Genomic DNA, 21,423 nt, shown 5'->3' with positions numbered 1-21,423 from the left:
GACGCTTCCCAGGAGTGGGCAGATCCATTCAATCCCACAGTCTAAGGCCATCTCATGGTCCTCATCTCACAGGTGGGAACCAGGACACTGCACCATAGACCCAGCCCCAAGCCCCCGGTTCCTTCCTCTACACCACACACCAGTACAGTGAGCACTTAGGGACTGGGCATTCATGTAAAATACTGTTGAACTGAAACTTCTGATTTAGAAAAAGTTTAATTCCTACTCACAGAACTGAAAGTGTTCTGTCCTAGGAGGCGGCAGTTGTAATTAAGCATGAGAGAGGAAGAAGGGATCCGAGGGGTACCAAGTATTAAATATTCATCTAATTCCATTCACCACGTTGCCAAGCTCCTGTCACCTGCTTCATTTTCTGTCCTTAAAAGACACAATAGTTAGGTCTCAAAATAGGCAACCTGTTTTACCGATGCTTAGCTATAAAGGAGCGAGCTACGTATCCAAAAGAGAGATATGGGAAAACAGAAAATGTACACGAGCGATCGGGTGGGAGGGCAGCTGCAGCAGCACCGTTGTCTGCTGCATTGTGAGCCAGCCACGTGGGCTGGACAGCTCACTTAGCCACTGAAATTACATCATCATCTAAGATTTTTGTTGCAGTTACTTTGATAAATTCTCCCTCCTCCTAGGGAGAGTAAGATTTAGCTTGCTTTCTTTTATTTTTTGAGTCGGAGTCTCGCTTTGTCTCCCAGGCCGGAGTGCAGTATTACAATCATGGCTCATCGTGGCCTTGACCTTCTGGCTCAAGCAATCCTCCCGCCTCAGCCTTCCAAGTAGCTGGGACCCACAGGCGAGTTTCATGTCTTTGCTAACAAATTCCTAATTCACCACCGCGCGGTGAGCCCGTCAGGGCCATCTGCCTGGATGTCCACCTTGCTGACTGGCTGTGTGGTCTCTAAGGAGGATGCACCCCGGTTGCCCGGGCTCTGCACGCGATGCCGAGTCTCCATGTCTGCCGCCGTCTAAGGGATTGACAGCCCGGAGCATCCCGACGTGCCACCGTGAGCCAGGCTTTATTCCACAGGGCTACTCTGCTTCCCGTGACGAGATGCAGCATGTGAGCACAGATCAAAGGGTGTCAGCAATAACACATTCCCCAGATACTAAACAGAGGACCGAGGCTTTAGTTCCTTACTTATTTGTTATGGGCTTGATTCAAAAACAGCTTTCTGGGATCCTGGGGACAAACATCTCTAACTAGTGAGAATTCTGGCTTTAGTAACAGGAAAAATCACCTAATGCCCATTTTGTAACTGCTGTTCTCATCAGAACTTGAGGCCAAAGAAAGGGAAAAATAAGAGGAGGACCAAGGTCCTGACACCCCAGTTTGTACAAAGCCAACCAGCCTGCTGGAGGGGGTGAAAGGAGTAATGTTTTTAAACTGCCGAGTTTTAAAAACATGGCTGTAGGCTGGGCACAGTGGCTCACGACTGTAAGCCCAGCACTATGGGAGGATTGCTTGAGACCAGGAGTTCAAGACTAGCCTGGGCAACACAGCAAGACCCTATCTCTTTAAAAAGAAAAAAAAAAAGACTTTTATTAAAATAGTACTAAAAAGGTTAATACAATAAATTACTATGTCAACATGGCACCCCCTGCTGTCAGACGAGGTGGGTTCTCTGTGGCTACAATGAGGCCCGGAGAGAAATGTAACCGGCATCACAGGGAGGAAGGTCGACCCTGAAGCCCCATGACACTAACTCCTGTACAGTTTGTTAATCAGCCTGAAGTCTCCTCCGCCATCAGACAGAAGCCTGGTTTAGAGGAACGCTGCCCACGGGACCCGGGTGGACTTCCGACCCTGGCCGACCAGACAACCCCACCCTGGGACCCTGCTGGCAGCCCCGACTGGACAGAATGGCCTCGTGTCCTTTCCCGCCAGAAGCTGCAGACCCTGAGCCAGTCCTGGCTGTGACTGAGGCTGCGCATAAACGTCTGCGCCCCAAAGCTCACCTTTGTACATGACACGCTGAGTTCACCTCATTACAAACGTTACGCTAGCCCCAAGGCAAACATGGAAGTTACAGGTTAACTCATTATGCGTGTGCTAGACTTTCCCAATAAGAATTCAGACATTCCATGAACCGCATGAAGAAACCCCATTTTCCCTGTAAACGTTCAGACATTCCATGAACCCGATGAACACACACAGCGAACAAAAACCAGAACGTTTAACGCCGCGACCTCCCCCGCTCCTGAGGGGCGCGTGCTTACAGCTCCCCCGAGACCACATTTCCCAAAGCACAGACTTACTCTGAAAATAAAACCTCCTTTTTTCCTGTCTCTGCACATCTCGTGGTCATGTTAACAACTATTGCTACAAATATAAACGGGGTATCATCCGTGCTGGTCACCCAATTCCTACCACCAAAGCTTCAGGGCCCCCCAGTCTGATGGAAGCTTCTATTGCCCTAAAGCCAACTCTGGAGGCGAAGGCCGAGCTGGGGAAAGGCTGTGTCACTCGCAAATCCACACCACGGGGCCCTCTGCATTTGTGTGTAAGGAATTCTTGGCCTGTCCTGGGGTTTGGGGAAATCAGGATGCAAGTAGATACCGTACGCTCTGCCATGGGACCGTGAAGTCTGCGGAACCTCAGAGGAACATGGACAAATGGCTGCAGGAGTCCCACAGGCCGAGCCTCGATGGGCTCCTGTGTCAAGAACACAGACACGCCAGGAGGAGCAGCCGATGCAGGCAAAGCTTGCAACCCCAGCACGCGGCAGCGTCCGAGTGTTGGGGCCTCTGGACAAGCTCTACCACAACTGCCATATTCTGTGGCAAAATTTTAAAAATAGGTTTTAACTAGTTACAACTCTAACTTGTTTTACAGATAAACAGAACACAGGGTACCAACAGCCTCCAAAATACTTCGCCTAGAACCAAGTCTAGAATGCAGATAGCTGCTGCTCCGAGTGTGACGAGTCCCCTGTAGTGCCATAAATCCTAGATCTAGGTGACTAAGTGCTCTTGCTAAACCAGAAGGCACCCTCTGGCCCCAGGCCAGTCCATCAGCCCGGGCAGAAGCTTCTAGAGTAAGTGCCTGTGGATCTGTATTGGACGGATGTAAACCAGGCAAAGTCACAGGGGCTCATCCTGGAAGCCCATCCGTTTACCCACTCATGCCCTGGAGAGCCCTGCCCCCAGCTCCACACCCGCAGTCACGCTGAACCACAAGAACTGGCTTCTAAGGCCCTTAAGCCACTTCCACTCTCCCCTGGACAGACCCTTCTCAAACCATGAGGCCCAGAGTAGCCTTAACAGGTGGTCCCAGCAGAACTGGTCACTGCATTTTCTTACTGGCAAGTGAGTCAACAGTTACCTAAGTAGAGCAACCAAACAGGATGTTTTTCCACTTAAAAGGTCTCATTTTTGTCCATTTAGGATAGTGTGTGTGTGTGTGTGTGTGTGTGTGTGGTGGCAGGGGTTCTTGTTCTGTCACTCAGGCACAGTGTACCATGAGTAGAGTGGTGCTATCACGATTCACTGCAGCCTCAACTTCCCAGGCTTGGGTGATCCTCCAGCCACAGCCTCCCGACTATCTGGGACCACAGGTGCACACCACCACTATCTACTTTTTTGTAGAGTCAGGGTCTTGCTATGTTGCCCAGGCTGGTCTCAAACTCCTGGGCTCAAAACTGAATCTACTCACCTCAGCCTCCCAAGGTGCTGGGATTACAGGTGTGAGCCACTATGCCCAGCCTAGAATTGATATTTCTTAAACTCTTACTGAGTTTGACACATGAATTCCACTTACATAGATATCCGCACACTCTCACAGCTCAAGGATTTTTCTGAATCTCGATTCTGTCCATTCAAGGTCAATATCTAAAGAAAGGGCCAGAACTGACCCTCCCTCAATGAAGCCTAAGGGCAAATGCAGCAGCATCCTCAGGGTATGAGGAGACAAAGAAAGAAGGGTGGAAAATACACATTGAAATTCCGGTGTTAGAATCATAATCACCAACACTTTAAGAGACAATCTGCTTTCCAAAACATGTAGCTGCTGGATTCACTTCAAAGTCACCAGATTCCACAGGCAGGCGCTCAGAGAGGCACAGCTTTCTAAGGCTGCCCACCCTGGGACAGCGTAACAGCCTCGGGGCAAATAAACAAAGGCTTGTTTCTCTCAAGGACAAAGGTTCTCAAGTCCTTCCAAATAGTTTCTTCTTCTAAATCAATTAGACGGCCTCGTACAACACTGTTTAGAGTGCCAGTGTGCTCAGAAGTGTGAAGTGAAAGTACATCTCAGGACCCCAAAATCACTAAGCTAAAGGGAAGACAAGGTGGGGAACGTCTTAGGGCAAACTTGCCTCCCAGGCTCCTAACAGAGACTGGAAGAAAAAAGAAAAAAAAAAAAAAAAAGGCATGTACCTCCCTCACAACCGTTGGTCCACAAGGAAATTCCTCAGGGACAGAGGGCAGAACTCAAAGTCACCATCTGCACACGGAGATAAATGCGGGTCTTACTGCTTTCTCCGGAAAGGCTCACCGGAAACGCATCTGTCTCTGATCTACCTGTGACCTGGAAACCTGGACCAAACCAATGTACATCTCACATATATTGATGTCTCACATCTCCCTAAAATGTGTAAGACCAAGTTGTGCCCCAAACACCTTGGGCATATGTCCAGGACCTGAGACTATCACGGTGCATCCTCAACCCCTCCTGAGGCTGTGTCCCGGCTGTATCCTCAACCCCTCCTGAGACTGTCACAGTGCGTCCTCAACCCCTCCTGAGGCTGTTTTTAACCTTGGGAAAATGAACTCACTGAATGGGACAAGAATTACCTCAGATGCTTCTGGTTTACAGGAAGCATTCTCTCCTGCATGTATAATGCAATCATGTGGAATTACAAAATGCCACTTTAGTAAAGGCTGAAGGAATTAGGGTTTGATGTGCTTTAAAAAAAAAAAAAAAAAAAAAAAAAGGAACTTTCTATTTATCAATGGACCATGAAAGCCCACACCCCCCTCTGCAGTGATGATGTCAACTGGAATGAGGGGCCCCCTCCTGTGGAAGCAGCAAAGGCTACCCTCTGACCCCACTTCCCAGAGTCCAGGCTTCCTGCTGCTCAGGGAACAGCAACCCCAGCTTCACAGGGCTCAGGCCGCCAAACCCAACTCCCATCCATGCTGGAGAATCACCCCAGGGACCAGCGAAATGGCAGGCGCAACTCTCACCTCATCCTCTTAAAGGGGAAAAGGCATCTTCCCGCTCTTCTTCCTGCTGGTGGGAACAGGGGCAGGAGTTGCAGGGTCAGGAGTCGGGCAGCAGCCTGGGTCCCTGCTAGTCACAGATGGCAAATGCCAACCAGCCCCGACCTTCACTTTGCAGAGAAGAAATCCTTCTCTTTTGTCAGGTCCCTGTTAGAAGTTTGCACCCATTCCTTTAAAAAAAAAAAAAAAAAACTTAGATACAACATGGGTGTTTTGCTGACAATATTTCAATTATCTGGGGGCCTTGGGTCGAGTGACGCCAAAACAGAAAACTGAACCCTGTTGCTCAGGAAACCACCCTCCAGCCCCATCTACCCTCCCAGGCTGTCACCTTATGGTGTTTGTCTGCTAGATGATTATTTTTAACAATAACTGCTCTTAAGAGCTAGGTGTACAGAACAGACAAGAAGTCAGCTCAGGTTGAGGGGAAGCACGAACAGACCCCTCTCCCTGCAGGACGGTGGAGGAGGAACCTTCAGCACCTGGGTTTGCAGGATGCTGGATCTCTGAGAGCATCTCTCACAGCTCAAGTACGGCCAGACCTTCCTCTGTCACAGCCTGTTCAGGAGAAGGCAGCACCCGCCCTAGAGACCGACAAGCCCTGTGTGGGGTTCAGCTGGAGCTGAACTTTCCTCCCTTGGTGAGAGTCAGGGCCAGCGGTGAGGAGGAGAGAAGCAGCAGGCATGAGGGGCACTGTGGCAACTCCATGCCACGCTAACTCTCGTCTGATGTGCTCCGGCCAAAACCAGGCTTCTCGGAGGGCATTTCCCTTCACACATCCGGAAATCATCAACGTCTAGTCTCCTCACAGGACAGATCCTTCCCCAGGAGGCAGACACTTGGCTGTAACACGTGGTAATGAGGGGCGCGCCTTCGTGCCCATTCTGTAGTGTTTCCTGTTACCTATTTTACCCTAAGCTAAAAATGGTTTCCATTTAGACTCCGTAGTGACACAGCAGAACACACTAGATTCAGTGTGATCCCACACCCGTCACTGCTGACCTCAAGTTCTTTATTTGTTCATTTTGCTTCTAGAGTTTGTACTCTATCCCAGGGTTCCAGGCCTGTGGATTCAACCAACCATAGTTTAAGAATACTTTTTTAAGGTGTTTGTACTAAGCATTCAGACTTTATTATTCATTAAACAATATCGTTTAACAACTACTCGCATGGCATATCCATGGTATAGGTGTTATGAGCAACCCTGACATGACAAAGTCTGCAGGAGGATGTGTGTATGTCATATGCAAACACGATGCCGTTTTATACCAGGGACCTGAGCACCCACAGACCTTGGTATCCATAGGCAGTCCTGCAACCCAACCCCGTGGGCACTGTGGAATGGCTATAATAGAAAATACAGAGGTTTTAAACAGTTATGTACTAAATCTAATCTTTTGTTGAGAAATTACTGTGTATCATGTGTATTATTTGGAAGTCCTTCCTGGCCCAGAGACCTGACATGTTCTTATCATCTTTTCGTCCACTGATCTAACTAGTCATTCCAGTAAGTTTATTGAACACAAATCAATTTTACAATTACATTCTTACAGGAATCACACTCATAATGTAAGCTGCTTTGGTTTTTAAAGTGAAATAACCAATAGTTTTGAAAACTAGCTATATCATAGAATAACAGGATAAAGCAGCCCCACGACATGCAAAAACATGGGGTTTCAAAGCCAACCACTATCAAACACATTACAAACCCCTAAATATGGAAATGTTTTACACCACGACAGATATTCCAGAAAAAAACAAGATGTTCAAAAAAGCCTTATGCAGAAAACCACTTTCCCCCTTCATTTTTCACACAGTTTCCAGAAGCTTGTGTTTGGCAATAACCATGAACTAGAAGTAGCGTCCGCTGCAACTACTGCTACTGAAACACAGAATATTAAAGCAAAAAAAAAAAAAAAAAAAAAAAAAAAGACACAGCATATTTCCTATTGATGAGAATAGGTAGAGTGTTATAAGAATGAGTGTGTTCTAAAGTCAACAACATTCAAATTCTAGGTCTCCCGCAGACACTAGACGGTAACCGCCAAAGCTTATGCACTTGGCAACTTTCAAGGAGACCAAGTTCAGAGCCGTCACAAGGCAGCACCATCCTCAAGTGATTATCTCAGGCGGGTTTGAGGGCAAGTGCCCCCATCACTTGCCCTCAAGTGCTGCCCAGCCCTGCACTTCCTGAGATCACAGACCTTACCTTCGCCATCCCACGTCTTCAATAGTTTCTTTACACTGGGAACCAGTGAGCAAAACCTAAAACACTTCCTCAAATCTCAAGATAGTCTTGAGAGCTCTTCTCCTTGCCCCTTCTCTTACTGAGAAAGCCTATTTTCCAAGCAATCTGTAGTGCTTACCAGAGCTGGGGCAGGAGGAGACCTAGTGTTTGGTAGACCGAGTTTCAAGCGTGGGGAGACCGGGAAGTTCTGGAGATGGATGGCGATGATCGCGGCATGATAGTGTGAACACTCTTAATGCCACCAAACCGTACACTTAAAAATGGTTCGAGTGCTATGTAATTTTACCACAATCAAAAGACTGAGAAAAGTCATCTATAATTACTGTCTCCAATATCTTGCATCCTGTAAGGTATATTTGCTTTTTGAAATCCTCAGAGCAATCATGAAAGACTAATACCCTGTCGTCTCTGAAACACAAGCAAAGTCAAGGGTTTTGATTATAGGAAAGTAGCTGGAGAGCACAGCGTCCGTTAGACACGGCAGCCGTGGTAGGACAAACACATGGTAGGAAGGTGGTGGTCATGCTACACGCAGATGGGAAAGGCGTGGGGAACCACAACACCTGAGGTTTGGAAGGCACCTGGGCAGGAGCTGAGAATGTACCAAACACGTTCGATCACGCAACATTCACGGACCCCGAGGCCAGGCACGGCCACTGACATCCACTGTGCCCAGGGTGTCCTCTGCCACAGAGATACACACCCTGCCGAGGATAGTGCACAGATTAAATGTCAAAGCACAGACATGCTCAGGTCCAGCTTCTCAGATGGAAGCAAAAACACATTTCGCAGACCCCAGCAGCATGACTCTCCACCTGACTCTACCCCCGTCCCATTTATTCTCGAACCCGTCTCTCCCGGACCCCACAGCATGACTCTCCACCTGACTGCACCCCGTCCCGTGCCATCTCCGCACCTGTGTCTCGGCCCTCCCTCACTCCCTCGTTGGGTCAGGCACCAACAGTCCACTGTGTGCCTGGTGCACTGAACCTTGTCAGGGGCCTCTGGGCCGCGTGCTAGGACACGCACCTGGAAACTCCCAGTGCACATGTTGGTCTCCTGCAGGACGCTTGGCTCTTCTATCTGCGGGAGCCGGCACCCACCCGTACAACCGACTCCACTCTCAGAAAAGTCACAGAAGGCTCCTCACCAACCCAGTAGCACCCTGAGGCCACATCCCACTCACCTGCTGGCTCCTGAGCCTCCCGCCCTATGATGGCTCACTCCTTCGGCTCCCTGCCTCGATTCCACTGGTTCTTTCCTGTCATCTAGCAGGGTTCTACCAGGACCCTCTGGCTCTCACGACACCCCAGCTCCACAGACCCACCCACTGGGTGGAGCACATACGTCCAAGCCCAACCTTGCTGATATGCTCCAGCTGGCCCTGGACTCGAACCACACTGCCGTAGCTTTCCATCAGTGTGGCATCTGCGAGTTACCTCCTGGGTAATGCCAGGTGATGGTAACATCAACCAGGAGGCACCGCTGAGAAGCAGAACGCATGGTGCGGTGACCCAAACGTCACATCCCTCAACAGACGCTCCGTGTCTTCTCTCTTGGCAGAGCTTCGCTGTAGGAAGGAGGCCGTTCCTCCAGTGCTGCTACTTCCAACACCAGGGAAAGCAAGCTTCAGAAATGAACGGCGTCAGAGGCAGGACCCACCAGCAGGGCTGCCAGCGGCCAGACGACCACAGCCCCAGCATTCCCCAGCCAGCACAGCTGACAGCCCAGGCTCTAGAAATGCACGGCTTCAACCTTAGGAGTAAAAACCCTCCCAAGCTAAATATTATTTTCAACAATGGGATTGGGGAGTGGGGAGGGAGGTTCTAACCCTGCCCCCCTTGATAGAAAAGAACTGGGATCTGATGATCTGTGCTAAGTCAGCACTTTGCTTCCACCACATGCAATCATCCTCAGCAACAGGAAAAGTCAGAAGCGTTGAGTGATGACACCGATATCAACACATGCGCTTCTGACAGCTCCAGTAACTGGCTGCAGATACAACCCAACAGCGGTGAGATCCACGGACATCACCAGTCTTCCCAAGGATCGTGTTCCTGAATCTTCCGCATTAGGAATAACCGTCCCCTTTGCCAGGGCTGAGCCATGCTTCCCTCTCGCCTGTCCTCTGCTTTCACCAGCTTCGTGCGCGTTTCCGAGCAAATGTATGTGCAGGTGCTATCACTTATTTCCACAGCAAGAATGTACACAGACACCACACAGAAATGGGCAACCCTGTTAGGAGCTGTGCAGGGACATCTAACTCACCAATGTGCCAAATTCCTATTGCCATGGAAATTAAACTAATGTTGCTATGACTGCATCTCTTACTACACCACTAAAGACCATTCCGGTAAGAGGAATGTGCCTCTGCATAGCATTCAGCTCACGTTTACGTGTCCGTTTTCCCTGAATATGCTTGTTATGTGAGATAGAAATCAGTGAGATGAGCTATAACGTATAGTATAAGATCGTTGTATCTCCTAGGCTCAAACACACCCTTTAATGAAGTTTAACTCTCTGGGGACGTGAGTTACATAGTAACATGTTTTGGATACTGTCTCTTTCACATTCTAAATATCAACACCAAAGAAGTTCTTGAGTTCCTTTTTAAATTGAAGTGCAATTTACAAAGCATAAAAACCCCAATATTAGGCCGGGCGCGGTGGCTCAAGCCTGTAATCCCAGCACTTTGGGAGGCCGAGACGGGCGGATCACAAGGTCAGGAGATCGAGACTATCCTGGCTAACATGGTGAAACCCCGTCTCTACTAAAAATACAAAAAAACTAGCCGGGCGCGGTGGCGGGCGCCTGTAGTCCCAGCTACTCGGGAGGCTGAGGCAGGAGAATGGCGTAAACCCGGGAGGCGGAGCTTGCAGTGAGCTGAGATCCGGCCACTGCACTCCAGCCTGGGCGACAGAGCGAGACTCTGTCTCAAGAAAAAAAAAAAAAAAAAAGAAACCCAATATTAAAGGATACAATTCAGTCTTTTTAGTGTATTCTCAAAGCTGCACAACAATCAACCACTAGTATGTAGTTCTGGGACTTTTTCACCACCGGCCAAAGAAACCTTGAACCCATTATGAGTCAGCACCTGCTCCTTCCTTCCTCCAGCCCCTGGCAATCGCCAGCTGTCTTCCGTTTCTCTGGATTTGCCCCTTCTGGACACCTGTTGTGAGGAGAATCATACACAGTGCGTGACCTTTGGCATGATCTTTGGTGCTGGCATCTTTCACGTCCAAGGTGAGTGGAATCTCACAGTGCACGACCTTTGGCACCGGCATCTTTCACATCCAAGGCTCGTTCGGGTTGGAGCACATGTTCTTTTGTTCCTTTTTACGGCTGAGTGATATTCCATTGTGTACATATTTTCTTCATCCATTCATCTGTTGACACCTGGGTTGTTTCTACTATTACCAATAGTGCTGCTATGAAGATTCTTGCATAAGATTTTTTTTTGTAAAAATGTTTTCAATTTTCTTGGGCATAAGCCTAGGAGTGAAATTGCTGGGTCGTATGGTGATTTTATGCTTAACTTTTCTGAGGAACTGCCGGACTTTTCCAAAGCAACTGTACCATTTTACTTCCCCTCCCACTAAAGATTTCAGTTTTCCCAAATTCACCAACATGTCACTGTCCAATACTGGGGTTTTATCCATCTTGGTGGTTGTGAAGCGGTATCTCACGGTGGTTTTGATTTCCATTTCTAAGATGATGAATTCTGTTAAACATCTCATGTGCTTTTTAAGGCATTTATTTCTTTGGAGAATGTATTCAAATCCTTTGTCCATTTTTAAATTGGATTTTTTAAATTAAGAGTTTTAAAATATATTCTTGATATCAGGCCCTTATTGGGATAATGTATCCTGTTCTGTGGGTTGTCTTTTTACTTTAATAGTATCCTCTGAAATGAACATTTTCAATTTTGATACCGTCTTTTTCCCATCCGTTGCTTGTTATGCTTTAGACGTCTCACCTAAGGAAACATTGCCTAATCCAACGTAACAATTTCACCAGGATTTGCCCCCTAAAGGTGTCATAGGCTGAACTGCCCCTCATGCCCCAGATTCCCATGTTAAAGTCACAACCCCAGAAACTCAAAATGTCACTATATTTAGATACAGGGCCTTTATCTTGGCAATTTAGGTCCCACAAGATCTTAAGAGTAGGCCCTGATCCCTCACAATCGGCTCCTTACGTTGGATCCATTTTGAGCTTTGTGTGTAGGGTGAGGAAGGGTCCAGGCCATCCTTTTCCATGTGGATACCCTAGTTGTCCCAGCACCACTGAGTTGCGAAAGGAAAAAAGTAAAGCAACCCTTACGTCCTTTCTCCATCAACAGAAGACACACTGAAGAATCGTGGACAATTTTGTTGGTTTAAGCCAGTGGTTTTCCAACTTTTGAGTCTCAGGAACCCTTTGCACTTTATTGAAGATCACAAAAAGCCTTCTCATGAGGCCAGGAGTGGTGGCTCATGCCTGTAATTCCAGCACTTTGGGAGGCAGAGGCAGGTGGATCACTTGAGGTCAGGAGTTCGAGACCGGCCTGGCCATGATGAAACCTACTAAAATACAAAAAGTAGCCGGGCATGGTGGCGGATACCTGTAGTCCCAGCTACCTAGGGAGGCTGAGGCAGGAGAATCGCTTGAACTCAAGAGGCAGAGATTGAAGTGAGCTGAGGTCACACACCACTGCACTCCAGCCTGGGTGGCAGAGCAAGACTCGGTCACAAAAAGAAATAATTTAGTTCATTTTACAATGATAAAGTCATTACATCTTAACAGTTTTAAAGAATAAACCATTTTCCAAAATAAGCAGCAGTGTGGCAATAGTTTGTGCTGCTGTGAAAACCCCTAACATCTCTGCACCTCAGACAGCAGGGTTCTCATGCCTGCATCTGCATTCAATGCACAGCAGAGCCGTGGTTGAAGTTTATGAAGAAAGTCTGACCCCATGCTGATATACAATTAGAAGTATTTTCATTGTGTTTTCAGAACATATTAGGTATTCTCTGCTGCCAAATGTAACAAGCGGCACTTCCGTACAGGCTGTCTGCAATGCGGAGTCTGTGCTCTGGTCAATGGGCTTTTCTGCCCCAATTCCTTCTAAGTCGACTGGCCCGTCCTGCACTTGGCTGGCTTTTACCAGCACACTATTTTGTAATCACATTGGTTAGAAAACACTGGTTCAGAGTTATGAGCAGCTTCCACATTTCATTATGTGTCCAAAAAAAAAAAAAAAAAAAAAAAACAACCAACCCACGTCAATATCACCATTGATCACATGAGAAAGTGGTGGACACAAGATTTTTATACTTTAATATTCACTGGAAAGCTCAAATGTCTATCACTGGGAATAATGTAAGGTGCTTTCCTTGAGATGAAAGAGTCATTTTGTTCATTTTTCAGGCCACACCTGCAAATACCTCCATCTGAAGTGGCATTGTTTGTAAGTCTTTCTTTACATAAAGAAAGCTGTTAGTGGAAGAAGTGGTTCTGCAGGTTCATAGCTCAGAGGCACCAGTGCTCTCCCTAGATAACCATAAAATCCTCAGAAGATGAACCTGTGCACCATTCCTGTTTCTCACTCAGAACATTCCAGAAGGAACCCTGAATCCCGGTGCTGCAGCGGGACTGAAGTTTGCTCTCGCCCACACAATCAACCCAGGGAGCTCCCCCAGTCGCCACCCCAAGGCCATAGCCTTGGTCCTCTGCCTGGTCTAGGAGGGCTCCTGCAGCTCCAGCCTAACAGGGAAAAGCAGGCACCCACATGTCAGAAAGCACTCCCAAGGCCCGGCGAGCACTTCTGCTTATGTGCCAGCCAAGTGCGTTTGACAAGGCTACACCCAGCTGTACAGCAGGCAGCGAGGTACCCAGCAAATACTCAGGGCTCATGTTACTGAGGAAGGAAGGTGGACAGCGAGGTACCCAGCAAGTGCTCAGGGCTCACGTTACAGGGGGGAAGTCAGGAAGATAGTGAGGTACCCAGCAGGGTTCACGTTACCAAGGAGGAAAGGAGCGTGGAGACAAGGGGGCTGGAACAGTCTGTCATAACCTTTAGCATTTACAAGGCTCGCTGAAGATTATCCGATTTGATCTTGGCAACAGCTCACAAGATAGGCAGAGGCATGACTGTTTTCACTACTTCATAAAAAGAGATCCAGAGAACTAATGATGACCACGTGCTCTTCCCACAGGCTCCCAGAAATCCTCAAATCATCTCTCTTGTATACCTGTGATAGTATCTCAGTCACGTCCCCTCTCTGCAGGGGGATTTTAATGCCGCCCTGCTGTTCCTTCGCACCCCTGCCCTCTCCTGCATTTCAGCCATGCCCACCATCCATGATGCCCACCATCCATGGGGAGTCCACACCACCCCAGCCCCGCTGCTGCTGATGGCTTGGGTCACCCTTATCTTTCATTTCCACCAGCAGGGACCTGTTCTTCCTTCAAACGCAGCTCAAACTCACTCATTGTGTGAAGCCTTTTCCAGCCACCACAACTGTCATGTGTAAAATCAGTGTGTGGAATGCTTCATTTAGGAGGTGCTTATGTTGCCTTATTGGCTGTGAGCAGGACCAAATTCTTAGCAAACCAAGTGATCCCCTCTCCCCATCTCTGCTCCAGTGCACTTAAAACAAGCATTCCTGGAAGCACCTTTTCAGTCCAATTCATGCATGAGTCTGCCCCACACCCTGCAGAAAAGCCCTGGCGGTCAGGGCTCAGGGCCCCCAGGTGGGTAAGGAGAGCTTAGTGCCCTCTCTGGAATTGTTGCCCAGAGACCCACGGCTGGAAGGGAAAAAACTTTGCATCCTGTGAAATATCCAGGCCTCAAGACCCACTCAGGAGCAGAAAACGAGGAAAGAGCCTTGAACAGACCCTCGGGAGGGCAGTCAGCAGGAGCCACGGAGGCCACCAGGAGGGAGGGAGGGAGGGAGGCAGGCAGGGAGGCCAGAGGTGATGTGGCTAGAGGTGACGTGGTGGGGGGATGACACGGCATGGTGGGGGGAGGAGACTTGGCCAGCGGCAACGTGGCCAGGGAAGGAGATACGGCTGGAAGTGACAAGAGGGGTCTCCAGGCCTCAGACTGTGCCTGATTTATGGATGACATTTTGATTAAGATGTTGTATCTAACTTTAAAGTAGCAATTTAGAACCATTGTGTACATTTCAAGCACGGTACAAATATAGCACATTTCCCAAACCAAAGAACAGTGCATTGAAGGGAAAAATAGCAGCTCACCAATAAAAAGAGTAAAGAAAAAAATTCATTTTAACATCAGAAATAAAGAGATCCTACAGCTCTTCTAGTCCAATCCCCACCCTAATGTGAATGGGGGGAAAGGGAAGTAGATTCTAGTCAGTCAGAATTAAAGGCAAAACCGATCCACTTTACTTTCTACTTGACAGAAAACAAGAAGCTCATCAAGGAATCCCTACGAACAGTAGCTTTAGGAGTCCCCAAAATGCAAAATTCACCTTCAAATTAAATCAACTGCTAAGTGTGTATAAAGTTATTGTTTTCATTATTGCCTTCCTCATTCCCAGGGGCTTTATTTAGACCTTGTTTCCCCCTAATTGCCTCCAACACACCCAGGAAATTTAAACCCCACAAGTAAACCGTGTCTCGATTAACCTACAGCGTTCTTTAAGAGCAGACAGTCCATTGCTCTAAGACGTTCTTGTCACCTAAGCACTGAGTACAGCCTGAGAATGCACAACACACACACACACACGAACTTGGACAGACAACAGATGAGATGTGGCACATGAGGAGGAAGACGAGACAAATGAGCTTCACCGACTTCACCCCGGATCCATGAAGAAGTGACACATACAGACTGCTGGGGTGCCAGTGACTCCTCAAAAACAGCCAAGGGCAGCATTTGAAGAAGCAGCACCACAGGCCAGGAGGGTCTTTGGGCTTCAGAGGGGAGGGGCGCCTCCGACCAGGTGTTGGGGGCTTCAGAGGGGAGGGGCGCCACTGACCAGGTGTTGGGGGCTTCAGAAGGGGAGGGGTTCCCCAACCAGGTGCTGGGGACTTCAGAAGGGAGGGGTGCCCCGACCAGGTGCTGGGGCTTCAGACGGGAAGGCAAATATATCCAATTCATCCTGTCACTAAAAACGACATAATCTGCCATCTCCATCACAGATGATGCAGTCAGGTTTCCATCACCGGGGTGGTTTTTTTTTTTTTTTTTTTTTTTTTTTTTTTTTTTTTACATGGAGTTTCTGCTCTGTCGCCCAGGGTGGAGTGCAGTGGCGCGATCTCAGCTCACTGCAACCTCTGCCTCCCGGGTACAAGCGATTATCCTGCCTCAGCCTCCCAAGTAGCTGGGATTACAGGTGCCTGTGTCACCATGCCCGGCTAAATTTCATATTTTCAGTACAGACAGGGTTTCACCATGTTGTCCAGGCTGGTCTTGAACTCCTGACCTCAGGTGATCCACCTGCCTCATCTTCTCAAAGTGCTGGAATTACAGGCATAAGCCACCACGGCCTGTGATTACTAGTGTAATTTCTAAGCCGCTCTCTCACACCCACTCCCCCCCCCCTTTTTTTAAAAAACCAGCTTTATGGCTATATTTTTTCCAAGAGAACCCATTACCCATTTGAAGTACAAATAAGACACCATGTTTAAAAATCAAAAATGCCAATTTACATAGAAATCTCCAAATACCCAGTCGATTTCAGCCTTGAGAATAAGATCAAGCTGTTGGCTGAATACAACTTCCCTTTCCATCTGTCTGCCTGTTAGACACAAGGACAAAGCCACGAGCTAGGGACATAAAGGCAGCAACCAGGAAGGCAGCCGAGACTCCAAATAAAAGCTCGAAGGACCAACACAAAGGTACCACACCCTGCACGCCCTCCTCTCCTTCCTTTTCAGAACTTCCAGAGGATGAAACAGGGACCTCCTCAGACATCCCACGGTGCAGGCGGCCAGAGGGGAAGGCGGCGGCAACCTGAATGAGGCCACCAGGAAATCACATTCCACAAACAGAAATTCTCCATGTGCTTTACATCCTCTGTCTCTGAAGAACTATGCCAGTCTAACAGTCACTAGAAAACTGCATTCAAGTGTCATTTCGCATTTCAAGCAAAGAAAACAGTGGTGGGGCATGAGGGAAAAACATAGCCATGTGTTCTGGGGTATTAAAAATAAGTTTTCTTCTGTTATAAATGTATAATTATACATTCTCAGATTTCTGTATAATTGATATGCTTCCTAATTAGCAGACAGAGTAATAAAAAGTGAATTCCAAGTGTAAGATCGGAGGACCCATTCACATGGCTTCAGGTTCTGCTACTGTGTTTCAACTTAAAAAAATTGTTCTGTGTATTGGTAACAAGGCATGAGTGTCTGTGTGGCTGTAATCAGGGTTCGTGTTGGCTCCCTAGCAGAGGATGTTACACTGTTACATTATCTTCTACAAAAAATCCTGAAAAAATGAAGGCTGAATAGACATACACACCCTCCCAAAATAATCCAAATGCCCATCGATATGAAAAACAGATGAATTATGGTTTCCATCATGGAATGTTCCTCAGCAGTGAACACAAACTATAGCCACAGGTTCCAACTAGGATAAAGAAAACCTTTTAAACACGCTTAAAGTGAACTGACTAGGCAGAATTCCTCGATTACAGGCATCGGCTTCAACAGGGTACAGTTCTGAATCCTGTGATGTAGAATTAGTTATCAACCCTGTTTAGGGACACATCTAGAAAAAAGTAAAATAATGACTACACAATTTTACATTCTTTGTAAATTATAACTACTATGAAAATTCTAAAAATGTGAAAATCTTCCCAACTCTTCCTTTGACAAACTTCAAATACCCTGGCATTGCTTGCGACACTCACAGGTGTGCCAAAATAATTGAAAATATACCCAAGTTAGTAGAATCAAACTTGAAGATGTACGAGTCATCCCTGCCTTGCTATCTCTACATCGTGTAGAAATTTAAGAGCAGGTAGTGGCACTGCAAGGCAAGGCTCAAACCAACTGGGTATTTGGAAACTTCTGTGCAAATTGACATTTTTGGTTTTAAACATCGTGTTATTTGTACTTCAAACAGGTAACTGTTTGGTTCCCTTGGAAAAAATACAGCCATAAACCTGGTTTAAAAAAAAAAAAAATACGGGAGTGGGTATGAGACAGTAGCTTAGAAATTTTACCAGTAACGGCAGGGAGCAGTGGCTCATGCCTGTAATCCCAGCACTTTGAGAGGCAGGACCCATAGGGCCTTTGAGGGCACCGGTCTCCTCTGTTGCCTTCCTGCCAGACTGACCCCAGGACATTCACTGGGTTTCCATCCCTGTCTCATTCAACATCCCCCCCAAGAGTAGCCTTCATCCTCATCTGGGGCTCAACTCTGCCCAATTTCCTAAATCTCTGCCTTCAGAGCCTGAAAACACCCACGCCCAGGGTAACCCTAGGTCCACGTTTACCCTAGAGAGTCCCGATTTTATCTGTTTCCCCAGCATCGCCTTAGTGATAATATATCCTGTAAATTCGAACTGCCTTCACACCTCACCCGCACTGTCTCCCAGCAGACCCCACTCAGATGCACCTGCCCCAGACCCCACACCCAGGTCTGTGCATGCTGCCCTGCTCCGCCCACGTGAGAACCACCTCTCTTTCTTGAGGAATCAGCTGGCGATCATCTCTTTGTGGAGGACTGCCCTGACTTCCAACCCTCTCCAGCAAAGGTAGAAGCCATCCTCGGTACTTCCCCCAAAACTCAGGTCAAGTATGAAGATGGTGCAGATGCTAGCTGTGCCTGGGATGCCATGGGCAGGGTCCCCAGATGCTCTGCACATGGCCCGGGGCACAGCCTGAACACAGCAAGTGCTACAGAAATAAAACCGACATGCGCTGACCTCTGATAGGGCCTCCTTCACCATCTACATCTGTCTCCCCTCTGGACAGTAAAATCCACAAGACAGGGAGGGCTTGTCTCACTCACCTTCAAACTCCCAGGGTCACCCTGGCAGGTAAAGGGGACTCAAATGTCTTCTGAAGGAAGCCGCTGGTTAGCTGCCAAGTTAAAGGGCCTCTGAAAATCAGAGCTCAGCATAGGAGTCCAGCACACGTTACGATGAACGACTCCAACCATGGCAGAACTGGCCATGGAACCAGTGCTGACCAATTCAGGGTTTGTTCACTGTTTCTCAGTTCATTAGCATAACTCACTCTAACAGAGCAGCCACGCACAGATCCTCAGATGTCTACACAGAGTGGGACGATGGCGCCGAGTCACGTAAACGTCCCATTGCAGACTGGGAGACACCAGTCAGACGCGGACCTAGGGAGAGCGCAGACCTCGCATTAAATCGGCTCCGTGTAAACAGCACTCCCTGCCAGGCCCTTTCCTATCTGCACAGCTTCTACAAATTCAACTCTCGCACCTGACACCTAAGAATACTGCGTACCCCATGTGAACCCACCACTTACCTCCCAAAATGACCCGGCATGGCCGAGTACAAACCATTTCAACATAAGGGAACTGGAGGGCATGTGGGGCTTTCCTGAGTCCCTGCTGCCTCCTGACTGGAGGGTCCACTGCTTCACACAGACCCCTAGTGAAGGGCGGGTCTCTTCGGCCCCCTCAGAGTCAAGAAAATCTTTGTTCACTTTCTCAAAACCGCACACAACCGAGTCACAAAGCAGGTTGGAACCTCGACTCTCCGGGTTCAGGTCATGTTGAGTTTAGGACCTGCTGCTGTGATCACTGCAGGAAATGATGAGCCTGATTCCGGCTTTGACCCCGAGCTGATCAGCATTAACTAATTTCACTTTCCAGGACCAATTTCAAAGGCCTGCAAAGCCAGAGAAGGGAGAGGAGAGGGAACACACCCTCACCCCAGACCTGCTGCAAGCATGCACTTCTCAGATGCATCCCAAGGTGCACAGCGTGTCCGGTGCCTGTTCATGTCCACTGACTTGCAGGTCTTCTATGTGGCATCAGCCTCCTGGGCACTGGGGGCAAGAGGTATAATGGCAAGTCCCCTCTGCAGCAAAGGTGAGGTGCAGGGACCCAAAGCAATAGAACTGACCTTTTTCTGACAGTCTTAAAACAGAAGGAAAATACTGTACAGCCAACGTCCCCTCACGCAGGTTTATTTACCTGTGACTCACAGGCCATGACAGACAACTTCAGGTTCTTACTGATTCCTATTTTCCCCATCCAGAAAACCTTTCTTTTTAATATCGTACGAACTTGCCATTCTGTAGGCCAAAAACAGCAAATATTAGCAGTTTCCTACGGTTCAACCGAATAAAACATGATCACGACATTTTGTGAAACCATGAAGAAAAGGTGGATATCTCAATATGTGTTTCCAGACTGGCTTTGTTCCTGAAGCACTAACTCTGTTCACTCAAGATTTTAGACCCTGAAGAATAAACATCAGTATCCCACCAAGAAAACCAAAAAATGAAATAATTTTGCATCCACTTTGGAGCGTTTTTAGGACAAGGCAGGACACAAACTTTTAAAAAGCTGCAGTTGTCCCTCTGTATACACAGGGACATGGATTCCAGAACACCCCCCGAGTTTACCCAAATCTACGTGTCCACAGGACCCGCAGCCACCCTATGGAACCGCATGTAGGAAACTTCGGCCCTTCACAAAGCCAGGCTTTTTCAATAAGGGTTAGGTTAGAAAAAAAATTAACGTAAGTGATCCTTCGAAGCTCAAAACCCATGTCGTTCAGGGTCAGCTGCATTTACTATTTGTGTCATACCTGAGGCCTGAAAGCCATCATTCTCAATACCTTAACGTGATGGTTAACAAACTAACTGTTCTGATTAGAAAGAGGAAAAAGCTTATTTTTAAGCTGACAATCAGAGTGGGCGCTGCTACGGTGAACGAAGAACAGACCTAAGCAAGCACCAAGGCTGGGGTGACTGCCTGTGCTCAGACCCACCAGGGCCCGTTCCTCCATCTCCCTCTGCTGAAAGGGATAACCGCTTCTCCCCCATAACTAAAGGGCCTTTATTTAAATATTCACTCGAGAATTGCTATGAAAAGCTGAAAGGTCACAGATGACATTTTTAAAAATAAACATTTACTTAAGCATTTAACAAGCCCATTATGATTTAAAAAAAAAAAAAAAAGGAATTAAGTTGCTGGGTGTGGTGGCTCATGGCTGTAATCCCAGCACTTTGGGTGGCCGAAGTGGATACATCACCTGAGGTCAAGAGTTTGAGACCAGCCTGGCCAACATGGTGAAACCCCGTCTCTAACAAAAATACAAAAATTAGCCAGGCATGGTGGCAGACACCTGTAACCCCAGCTACTTGGGAGGCTGAGGGAGGAGAATCACTTGAACCTGGGAGGGGAGGTTGCAATGAGCCGAGATCGTGCCATTGCACTTCAGCCTAGGCATTCAAGTGTGGAACTCTATCTCAAAAAGAAAAAAAAGTATAAAGTTTTCCTTCCAATGAACCTATCATTCAGCCACTGAGGTAACCTATAGGTACTTATTCAGCCATGAGATACACCACAGGAGACATAGGCGAACAGGACACAGTTCCTCCCTGAAAGAAGGCTGCACCCCAACAGAAGGCAGGCACACACTCCGAATGGAATCAGCGTAGGGAACAGATGCTGCTGCAGGTGGAACTGGCTGCACAGAGCACCCGCTCAAGTGTCTGAGAAATAAGGAGCTGTTGGTGGCATCACCTACCGCACCTGAGCTGGGACGCTGGGGAGCCTGTCATCACCACCACCACCCGGGGCAAAGACCCCCAGAACCACACAACGACCTTACAAACTCACTGAGGAGATGACTGAGAAATGTGCGTGGAATGATGTGAACACGCAGACATCAGGGCCACTCCCGGCGTTGGTTTTGTGCATTGACTTGAGCATGCCCCAGGTGCCCAGATGGCTGATTCTGCATTATTTCTGTGTGAGATGCATGTTTGCC

The 21,423-nt window shown here is 48.0% G+C and overlaps 1 protein-coding gene across 1 annotated transcript in view; it reads right to left on the bottom strand.

The window, feature by feature from the left end:
• Positions 1 to 8,808, bottom strand: part of LOC135964659 (ATP-dependent 6-phosphofructokinase, platelet type-like) — a 43,691-nt gene extending 34,883 nt beyond the window's left edge. Inside the window, exon 1 of the mRNA XM_074000304.1 lies at positions 8,670 to 8,808. The gene's annotated coding sequence lies outside the window, so the exon portion shown is untranslated. The remainder of the gene's footprint in view (positions 1 to 8,669) is intronic.
• Positions 8,809 to 21,423: the final 12,615 nt, after the last annotated feature.

This window comes from Macaca fascicularis, chromosome 8 (assembly GCF_037993035.2).
Source record: "Macaca fascicularis isolate 582-1 chromosome 8, T2T-MFA8v1.1".
Taxonomy (NCBI): domain Eukaryota; kingdom Metazoa; phylum Chordata; class Mammalia; order Primates; family Cercopithecidae; genus Macaca; species Macaca fascicularis.
The sequence above is the reverse complement of the archived record's forward strand: the minus strand, read 5'-3'. Positions and strand labels throughout refer to the sequence as shown.